We start from the raw sequence: 11,729 nt of genomic DNA, 5'->3' as shown, positions 1-11,729 counted from the left end.
GTCCCGATAGAAAAAGGACGCCGACGCGCGGCGTCGGTAGGTGGTCGGGTAGTCGCGAAAAAAAAAAATCAAACAGATAGGAGAGCCGGGGTAAGGAGGCGGGGGTGAAAGGCAGGGAGAAATGAAAGGGTGGTGGGAAGAGTGAGAGGTGTGAGCGAACGAGAAGAGAAAAAGGGCGGAGGATAGACGAGGCGAGAAAGAAAGAGATCATGTGCGTATGTGAGACATGAGGGAGAGGGAGACGGAGTGGATGCTCGAGGCGGTATTCCGATGGCGGGGGAGCGGCGCATGGGCAGCCACTGGAGGGGGGAGAAAAAAGGTGTAAAAAAATGTCGGAGCCGAGGAAACGGGAGGAAAAAATCGGGCCGTCTCTACGGAGGCGGCGCGGGGGTATGTAAAGAGAGGGGAGGAAGAAGGACGGAGCGGGCGACGGGGGAGGGGGATAGAAGAGAAGAGCTGGTGGAGGTGGGCGAACAAAAGAAGGATAGTGGACGGGCGTAAAGGAGAGGAAAAATCGAGGGACGGTGAAAGAGAAGCGGGAGAAAAATCGAGAGCGCACGAAAGACGAAGAGATAACAAGAGGGACGCGGCGTACGAGAGAAAGACGGACGAGGACAGTGAGTCGGGAAGAACGGGCAAAGCGACGCGGGGGAGAAAGAAAAAGGATGAGGTTAAGAGATGATAAGAAAAGGACAGATGAATAAAGAGAGGAACGGCAAACGAGGGATGGCGAGGAGATGATGGGATGGGGAAAGCCGGTACCGAAACGGAAAGGGAAAGAAAGAGAAAGAGAGAGGCCCACACCGTGCACATGCGTGACCGTCCGTCCGCGTACGAGGCGGCGGGTATTGATCAGCCAAAGAGCGCCACGACGCCGGGCGTCCTTTTGCGAGCCTTGCTTTTTTCGGCGCGGCGCGGCGCGGCGCGGAGCGAAGCGGAGCGGACGGACGAGGGCGAGGGGACCGTGCGCCGTTCGTAGAAGGAGGATGAGTAGAGAAGTCGATGGTTGAGGTGGCGGCAGAGAAGGAGGGTGAGATGGAGAAGGTGGGATGCAAGGAGTGCCACGACCTAGCCCAACGAACTAGCCTGGCATGACGTCACTCTTTTTCTTTATCCGCTCGCGCGCGCGACATCGCGTCGCGACGACCGACAAGAGTAGACTCCGTAAAGGGTCCCGGGAAAGAAAATCATTTTTACATTTCTTTTAGACATCTTATTATTTAAAGCGATTATGCACAATTGTAGTATTCGACGCGCGAAGCACCGAGGATGCATCATTCGATGGCGTGGTTTGTTTACTAAAAAGCACGTGGTCGGGAGGCGCGTTGCACCGCGACAACAGGGACAATGTTGGACATAATCTTTCGCTATTCACGGACTACGTCCGTTTATCCATTTGTAATAAGAGAGGCAATTGGAATGTTCCAGCCTGTATTTCGCAACGATTTAATTAGTATAAGTCAAGATTTATCACCGATTCCGTGACGGTAACAGCAATCGGTAGCCACAATTCTCGCCTATTATGCAGATAAGATAGCCTCGTTTATCTCACAGTGCGTTGAATGCAAATTATAGTACCTTGTTATGTTGTTAGAAACTACAATATAGTCAGCTTCTTGCTTTATAGTTGTATGGTGGGAGAGAACGAATGGAAATGCTTATCTCATCGATCTAATATCTTCCGCTCCGAATGAGATAAAACAGTTATTTAAATTATGCATATTCTATTTATCGGCCAAATAATAAACATTTAAACGATTGAGGATAAAAATAAGCTTTTCCAAATATAATAATGTCATCAATTACTTAACAGATTTTTATTAGCGTTTTTTTTTTTTTTTTTATATTCGTCTCATTGTCATTATGTGATAATTCATGTATATAATTAAATAAAAAATTAATACAATATCTTCATAAGAACTCGCGGCAAATGACTGAGAGAGAATAAAAGTTGCCTATTCAGGAATGCACGACCTATAAAAAGTTGGACTTCAAGTTTCTCGTAAGCAACTATATATATGTACGACCGAGTACATTTACCGCGTATCATTTCTACAAATTATGATCACGCGAGTTTTACTATTGCGGTTTAAATTGTCCCGATGTTTAACGAGTTTAACGTGTTGCAATAAATGGGGATACTTTCAATATATATATATTGATAATAATATTATAAAAAAATGATACAAAAAGGCTTAAGCAAATTGCGTTCTTGAGACTAGATTAAATAATAAACAAATTTCGAGAAATTTTTAATATTAAACATTTCGATTCTCGACTGGATCCTCTTCAATCAAAACAAATTACTTGTGTATTTTTAATAATATTATATGTGAGAAAAGAAAGAGAGAGAAAGAGAGGAAGAGAAATTCAGTTTCATGTTAAGGTCGGCTCTTCGAACATTCTGCGATCTAGGGACCTGTCGCTTACAGAGTTCGACGACACGATCGACTTGGGAGGGCTTATGACCCAGTGAGTCCCAACGGACGCCGGACACGGAGAATCCTGCGAGATGCATCACGCTTCGGAGGTGAAGGAACGAGAGCCCGTCGTTCCGCGGTAACCCGACCAGAAGCTCGGATTTCCACTCTGATAGAGCGGGACTGGAGATCGTCTCGTCGATGAACGGTCGACGGTTATTTGGTCCGATAGGACGCTGACAGCTGGTAAAACTCGGCCGTTCAAGGGTTACGCGGCACACGTGGCACACGTGGCCCTGAGAAGGGAGAGAAAGAGAGAGAGAGAAAGAACCATTGAACGGCTATCCCTCGTGTGTCAATAGTAGCAATCTTTAAAATTACGAGGTACGAATAAACGAAGAGGTCGATAAGTCTTACTAGTTTCACGTCTCAAAGAAAGCGAATATTTAATCCCGCGCACGCGCGATGAATATATATAAAGAATGGATTAAAATTCGATATCTCGATAAAAACTTACAAAAAAAAAACACAGGGGGAGTTTAAGTAATATTTATTAAAAATAAAAATCACAGAAATTATGCGTGAAAAATATAAGTGTATCAATAAAATGTATATACATATATCAAAAGAAGTATTCGGGAAACATTTTTAACCAAAGTATGTTTTTAATAAGGTTTTAATAGATCCTTAATAGGATTTTTGCGCCGATATATGTATAGAAAATCTTCTAAAAAGTCTCAATAATAGAAATGTATTCTATAATAAATGTGAATTCATTTACGCGAATATTTAAATAAAAATTAAATTGGGGCGAATTATTCAATATTAGAAATTAGGATAGATATTGATTTGAAATTAAGGGATAGATATTAGATATTAATATTAGATATTAAAATAAACGGGATTGTATGAGAATGAATAGATGACAGAGACTTGGTTATTCCGATAAAAACGATTTTCATGATAAAGTATAACTTTCTAAATAAAAATTTAATTTCCTAATTAATTATCTAAATACTTAGTCGTTTAATAATTTAAAATCTAATGGTTAAAAATAAGAAAAATTACGATTCTAAATATTACATTTTTGAGACATCTCATATAACTGTAAAATTGTAATTTACTTCTAATCAATCGTAAAAATATTATACACCTTCCACTTTTTTTCTCTTTCGAGATAAAAAAGTGTGAGAAAATTTCATTATTAAAGAATTTCAGCTGAATATATTCTTCATCGTATAAGTAAAGTATCTTCCCCCTCCCCCCGACTTATCTTAGGTTAAAGACCCTCCGACGCCACTATTCATTTAGGAATATGCAAGACACACGTGTCTTCCCACAGAGTGTCAGTAGAGCCATATCGCTTTCGTGGCTTTTTTGTCTTTTAGGCCCAAGAGAAGCGCGAGGGTGGCCAACGAGGCACATGTGGTCCATGACTCTCGTTTCCCTCCTGCCCTTCCCTCGTACCTCACCGCCGGCCTGCCTGCCTCAGGCATGCGAGCGTTGAGAGAGTAAAAGAGGGGAAGGGACACCGAGAGTGATAAAATTCAACAGTTGGCTCCAGATTGGTGGCTTTACTCGCTCTTCTCACTCTTCACGCGTCGCCTTTCTCTTCGGTCGCCTAGCAAGTTGCCAGGATACTCTGGTTTTGATAACCGATCGCGTCTGGAATCTTTTCGTCACTGCTATCGCCCTTTAACCTCTTTTCTAATCGCGTGAAAATCAAGCCGATCGAAAAATTATTGATAACTTCTAAAATATTAAATTTACCGGGAAATATGCATATTACGGTGAAATAAAATGCATAAGACAGAATATTTTTTTTTTTTTTTTTTTAGAAATTTACTATATATATTTTTTGAAATTTTGATGGGGGAAGGATAAATATGTATCATATTAAAAACTAAAAAAATTGATATGGCGTAATTTCTTTTGATATAAGAGAATTAATGATATAATTGATATTATTCAACGAATAAATGATATATTACTCACAAACTTTATTCGCATTTTATCAATCCACAAACGCTATATTTTTATCTCAGTCGTCTTGATAGCATTAGAATATTAACTCGGCTGAGAGATGCTTAAATGAACGGATATGACACTCTTGACACTTTCGGAGTTAATAAAATTTTAAAACGAGCTCCGAAATCCTTCGAGACGAATGAAGCTAGCCGCAATATTATCGTTGGTTGATAAGATTGGTGACCCAAATGATGCGCGGGGACGGGTACAAAACACAGGCGGGGAGAAGAGATCTGACCCAGACGAGTTTTTCCGCCGGTTTCCCGGGGGTTTCCTATTTTTCCCGGTCGTAACGTCGAGCGGCGGGTCGGGTCTGCAGACAATTCGCAGTAAAATTTTTACAACCACCCCCGTCGATTCCGCCGCGACAGGGGTTGCTGATAGAGGGGTGAGGAGGGTGCGGGGAGAAGGGGGAGAAATAGACGAGGGGTGGTGGGAAAAGTAGCCGAGCTCCAGACGCGCGGAATGGCCGCGGCCTGGTCGCGGAAACCCATAAACCTATACGTCTGTCTGTCTACCTACCTACGACCTCCAATCTCCTACATCTCCATCTCCATCCCACTTCCTACCCCCTTTCAACTTCTGCCGTCGAATGCTGCCGCAGCGGCAAATACATGTGTCTCTCTCGTCGCTTCGACATTTATCCGTCACTTACCGTTACTTTTATCTTCGTCTTATTACGCTGTTCTGCGTTTTTTTTTCCCAGATTTTATTGCTTAAAACGTTATGCGTCATGCGTTGAAAGAAAGACGAAAACTAATAGCTAAATATAAACTTAAACATTATAGACAGCAGAGAAATTGCTTCGCAATTTATACATGTAATTATATAAATTAAAAAAAAAAAAATATCTGAAATTATAAACTACACTTTTTTGTCAAACAGCTTACAGAGGTATTCGTATCAATAATTTCCAGTCTTAATAAAATCGCGTTCACAGGAAAGGAAACAATTTTTCTTTCTCCGTGCCGACAGCCTTGTACCTCGCAAATGACTTTAAACTCGCGGTCCTTAACCCTACCAGTTTATTTTTTCCTATACATAGTTCTCATTAGAGTGTATGTTTCTTTTCCCGACCTGGTGCGATTCGAGGGCAACACGTGGTGACCGGCTTAGCCAGAACATTCCATGCGCATGTGGAGAGAGCATGGTCGTTGGAATTTACGCGCTCGCTCCTCGTTTTACGTATACATAGGCTTATACAAACGATAGAGTTACACTTCAGATGCAAAGCGCGACGCTATCGTGATGTTAATTAATGTCATTGATAACTCTTTTCTTCATTCAAAATGATAACTGTTAATTTTAGTCAGTGCTATCGAATATATGTATATATATATTTATTTTTCACATCATATTCTGAAGAAGCATGTGTGTGCCATTTATATTGGATTAAAAAGAAGAACATTTCACACATATGCAGATGATGTAACTGTTAAGAAAGAGCAAGCTCTTTTCGTATTCTGTTTCTAAGTCACAAAATGACACATTGTTTCTACCTCGAAGTTATATTGATCGTAATAAAAAAATTAATGTGAGGTCTACACACATCCACACTAAATAAACGGTAAAAAAGAAATTGGCATAAGCGAATGATGACAATGCAAAAACTCGAATCATGTTTTCATATCGAAGGCACGTATAACCAATTCGCTAAGAGAAAAAAAAAACGAAAAAAAGAATAATCGAGAAAGTTCTTAAATGGATGAATACATCATGGAAAATAAGATTAATGATATTTTATGTATATATGTGCGTTCCCTAATAAATATCAATATAAAATTTAAGATTATTTCGAGACATCACCAGAAATGACGAATGTGAATATTCGATTGACTCTTGCTTTTAACTGGGAATCATTTCGACGTCACTTCTCGCGAATGTAGCACCGAAAAAAATTCTCACGTTCGCCGCAAAAAGCTTCTACGGTAGCCGCGTAGAAAGCTCGTTTGGCGAAGAAGGGCCGGTGAGCGCGCGAGGAGAATTATTTGAAAGAACCTCGCGGCGTTTCTCCTTTTTTCGACGCTAACCGCCCAGTCGTATTCCAAGGGCGAGGAGAGGAGGCAGTGGAAGCTCCTCCGGATACGCGGGGCGAAGGCGCGCGCTGCACTTTTCCGCGCGGTAAAAACGCAGAGGGCGAAACCCGCCGAGGGATATTTCCACACTGGAAGAATCGTTTCGGCGCGATGTGTAGCGATGGATCGATGCGTTTTCCGCAAGCGACCCGTACGGCGGAAAATTGCCCTTCTTCCAGCATTACTGGAGAATTTATGCTCGTCTGCAATTCGCGATAATGGTCAATCGCGATTTTAACGGCACTTTTATTTTACCTAATATTATTCGATCGCGCGTACCGTGCGCGTCATTTGCGAGACAAATATTTGTTATTCACAGATCAGTTATTCGTTATTCTATACGAATAAATTATTATTAATTGGGGAGACGAGTTTATGAAAAAATAACTGCGTATATTGTACGGAGATTCTTTTTAAACGATCGTCAAGAAAAGCTTCTCTCGTCCGAACTAACGACGCAATTTCCGTTTGTGGACAATCAGAAAAAAAAATTTGCAATTAACGCTAAAAGGTCCCGGAATACTTGAACACTCTCGGAAATTCTGCGAACCGTGGTCAGCACTTGGCGGTTTTCAAAAGAACCACGTGACTCCCTTTAGGTCTAACTTTTCGTTTGACCGAGTTTTCCGGTTTGCATAAACTCAAGGGCGGAAGAAACGTTCGCAGATGTCGACATTGCGTTGTACTCTTTAAGCGTTATTTCAAAGAAGTGCTGCATCTGTATTTAACGCTAACCTGATATTCTAAAAAAAATGCCTCGAGGGAACACATAATGAAAAGATTCCCATGTTCATACAATAATTTGCAACAAGATGTGAGCAATTTAATGCAATAGTATGATAGATTACGCTTATGCGTTATCTATGCAAAATGATGCATTTAATCGAATTTTATTACAAAGAAAATATATCGATATCCGGATGAGACAAGAGTATTTGTCGACGTATGCATGTTTGTTACCGATAGAATTCATCGATAAAAATATGTCTCGCGGAATTTGTTGCGGTAACCAAAATACCCGGTTTCGATGCGGTGACGATAAAAAATGCATTCGTGAGAGAATTCCGGGATAGAATGAAATTCCACTTCTCGGCGAAATATAGTCAATCGCTTTTCGACCGATCGTTCTTGACTACGGCTACGGGGGTCTGATAGCATCTTGAATGAAAATACGTTGAGAAACGAGTCGCGTAGGTGAAGACGCGTCGTCTCTCTCTCCTCTCTCTTTTTCCTCTCTACGGCCACTCCTATTCATGGTAACCCTTTGCCCCAGTTTCGTCATGTATTCAAGCGGATTAAAGTCGCGAAAGGGGACAAAAAAGGGCAATGCATGAAGCACGTTGTATTACGAAAAACACAAAAAAAAAAACCAAAATATTTTGTTTCTTTCTTTTCCAAGAAATTCTACAAATATTAATTTTGATGTAATTACAACAATATTTTACTAAAAAGCATTCTACTTTAGTTATTTATATATTATATATTATAATTAATTCATTGAATTAATTTTTAAACAATATTATTTTTATATAATTTATATAATTTACTATTATATCGTTAATTTATTAGCGATAGAATATAAAACAGTATCTCAAAGTATATTTTCGTTTTGTCATAAAAATATGCATATTTTGAACTGAAAGATCTCGATAAAAATTTTCTTCAATAAAGATACATTGCCATCTAAAGCGAATCTGAAGGGATGAAACAAGTCAATCGGCATTACGACTCTCTATTGGTACAGTAGGGTAAAGCAACCCTTCGTTTCTCAGAGTCAATGGTTACGAAAATCCCTGTCGCTTCATTGAGAAATGTTTTCAATGGAACGTATTCGCTATGTAGTCATTGGATTAAATCGATATGAAAATTTCATCAGAAAAAGAATGAAAAAATTAATAAAACACGTAAGCTTAGCAATCTGCAAATGCAAATTGTTATTTTAGCTTTAGTCAGTCAAAGATTAATTGATTTTTATTATTGTAACTTGCGATTCTTGTACCCCGAATAAGAGCTCGCAGCGATCATATATAATCGTTTGCTTTATCAATAATTATTTCTTATTAAAAATTAAAAACAAAAATCACGCTTGCAATTCTACGTGTTACAAATTTATACCAAAATTTTAATTTTTCGAAGAATCAATCGGCGAGACGCGGCGAACGATTATTCTAGACACGAGAAATTGAAAGAAAAAGGGTCGAGCACCCCTATGAGATCAGAAGTCTCTTTTACGAGAACCGCCGAGTATAACCCTTTGGCCTACTTCTCAAGGTCCATGGTACATGAGTTAAGGGAACGCCGGCTGGTGTCTCTCGAGCTTCACGGAGCGAGAGCGACAGGAAGCGCGACGAGAGAGGAGGGGACGGGGAGACGCTGAAAGACGGCGAAGAAGGTAAAGGAGGCGAAAGCGGGGCGAGCCGGTCGGGGGTGAGTAGGTCAAACTTTACGGTCCTAGCGTCTAGACGTCGTTGCGCCCCGTGCGCGGCAGTAAAACCGTTTTAAGGGGCTGTTTTACCAGCGCACTCAGCGCGCGACCTGCTCGATGGGGGAGGAATAGCGGAGACGCTAAACCTCCCTCCCGCCCTCACCTCACTCCCCGCCATCGCCCGTTTGCCTCGTCCCAACCCTCTCGCTCCGCGAGTTGCCTTTATCCGTCTACGCGCCCCTTCCCCCGTCTTTCCCTTTCCCCCTTGCCCGCCCGCCCGCTCGTCGGATGCATTCCCTGCATCCAGACGGGGGGAGGATGTGCAGCCACCGGAGGGTAACAGAGAGGAAGTAAAATTGCGACGAGCACGAGGGATAGTCTATGGAAATCTCGCTCTCGCGTAGGAGCAGACGAGATGGAAGAAGTTGATTCTCGAAATTTCTTGGCGTAATGTCACACGAGATCGCATCGTACGATAATATCTACGAGAACATTGTTTCCTTAATAATGAAACCTGTTATCGAGTAGACACTTTTTAAGAGCAATATGACGCTTGTGTCATAACGTCATCGATATAGCACTCAGAATAAAAGAGAAATCTGTGCATTGTCTTCAGACAATTTTATATATTAAAAAAGTTAATTCTCTGTAATCTCTCCGCTACTTTTTGTATATTGAAACTTTGTGTAAATTTCGAAATTATTTAATTTATTTATGTGACAAATGAAACTTGTGCATTCTGGGAATAAGGATTATCGCGAATATTAAAAAAATTTTTAATAAAAAAAAAAAAAAATTCAAAGTATCTAACTCTCCTCGTTAAGTGACAAACGCTCGGACGGCTCCTTGTCAAAAATGTACGACATATCTGCTTGGCGGATCTAAGATGCGCGAGGTCGTCTCGAGAGGATCCTTCCTGTCCAGGAGGAAGCACTTGGCACTAGACGACGCTGCGTCTTATTCACGAGAGAGATGTATATGGAGTAAGCGCGCGCGCGTAACAAAAACGACGTCGCGCAGAGAAGGAGAAACAACGTCGGTGCACAGACGGCTGTTTGTTTCGTAAAATTCTCACGCGGTGACGGAGAGGAGCGGCTGTGGGTGCCCTCGAACCAGGTCCCTCCGAGAGGGACAGTGGCCGTTAGTGAGCGATCGACGAGTCAACGAGATCGGGACCTTCTAATGGTTGCGATGACGTCTTTGCGATACTCTACTACTCTATTCCCGACGACTATGACACGAGTGGCTACTCGATCCGGCCACTCGAGGGTCTCCTCGAAACGCTAAATATTTCTCAAACTGAGATTCCGAATCGGTGCGTTTGACGCCGCGCCGCATTCAACGGGGGATAACACGAGTACGTTTGTCACAGACAGTTTTTGGATAAGTAACATGTTTGTAAATGTAATACGACGTCGTAATTTTTTTCTAACATAGTAAGTGGAACGTGTGCATTTCGTAAGAGGCGAGTGCGAATATTTATTACAGAGAAATGATGAAAAAAAGAACATTGTTATGCTTTTGCTTCAAAGGATTTTCCGTTTCAATGTTCAAATCTCTTGAATTTTTTCGTACATCAAGAATGGTATAATGCGGATATCTCCTTTCTAGGGATAGAATTTATTTAACAATCCCCATGATCTTTCGTATCGCTATACAAATTTCATACGCCATATTCCGCGTAACAAACGAGCCTCGTTATTATTTACAATTTTTTATTTATTCCCTCTTCACGTGTGTGGATGCCGCGTTACGAGAATTAATTGTAAGCCAAAGGATGCACGCTCATCAAAGTACGCACATGCGTATTTTGCGCCGCCAATCTAACGAGAAATTATTTTTAGTATAGCGAAATTCAATAAGGGAATGTGCTTCGTTTTATTTATCGAAATGTAAAGATATTATGCAAGAGAAATCAAAACCCTACAATAAGTAATTCTGAAATTTACAATAGAATTTCTGTTCGTAGAGCCGTGAAAATAATTATTTTAAATGTTTTTAGAAACTGCATTAAAATATTGTAATATATAATAAATATACAACTTTTTCTTTATATAATAAATTGAATTAATGTAAATAAATAAATTAAATAATTAAATTATGAGCATTGAAATATAAACTCAACCGCTGCTTTTGCAATAAGAATCGAATCGTCCATAATGACACAATAATCAGAGCAAATTCGAGCTAGGAAATACATATGCGTCGATTGATTCACGTTTTTTATTTCACGCGATGATTAAAGGCGGCTGCCGATTTTATTCGCCAAGCGTCGTAGACAGGTGTCGACTTTTACAGGGTGCACGAGAAGAATGCGCGTGGCACCTGCTGCCGAAATGCGTAAAATGATACGCGCAAATTTGCGATGCTATTTGCGAAGAGCTCCCGGACTTATATATTTCAAGCACGCCCGGCGCTGACAATCGAACGGTCATCCAAATGCGAATACGCCGCTGATTTATGCTGAAGCAACATAGTAATCCGGAAAACGCCACAGTTAAATTCTTTGATTGATGCAAAATCTCATTAATTTGATACGATAACTCGATTATTCAATATGGCCTTTCTCGGAGTTTAAACTGATTTCCGTTAATCTGTGTTATTAAGAACGCTTGTGCAATTTTAATCGCCATTTAACACACTCCATGCGTTTTAAAAATTATTTTAAATATTGTTTATATAAATAAAATTACCAATGATTTTTCTTAATTATCAAGATTTTTTTAAAATCTGTTTTTGCGGACTATATAATAGTTTATATCTATATTTTATAATAAATTA

At 40.4% G+C, this 11,729-nt stretch overlaps 1 protein-coding gene across 2 annotated transcripts in view; it reads right to left on the bottom strand.

The window, feature by feature from the left end:
* LOC115238432 (zinc finger protein rotund-like) overlaps positions 1-11,729 on the bottom strand; it is a 156,024-nt gene that overhangs the window by 78,859 nt on the left and 65,436 nt on the right. The window lies entirely within an intron of this gene.

Source organism: Formica exsecta, unplaced genomic scaffold (assembly GCF_003651465.1).
Source record: "Formica exsecta isolate Colony F162 unplaced genomic scaffold, ASM365146v1 scaffold337, whole genome shotgun sequence".
Lineage (NCBI taxonomy): Eukaryota > Metazoa > Arthropoda > Insecta > Hymenoptera > Formicidae > Formica > Formica exsecta.
The sequence above is the reverse complement of the archived record's forward strand: the minus strand, read 5'-3'. Positions and strand labels throughout refer to the sequence as shown.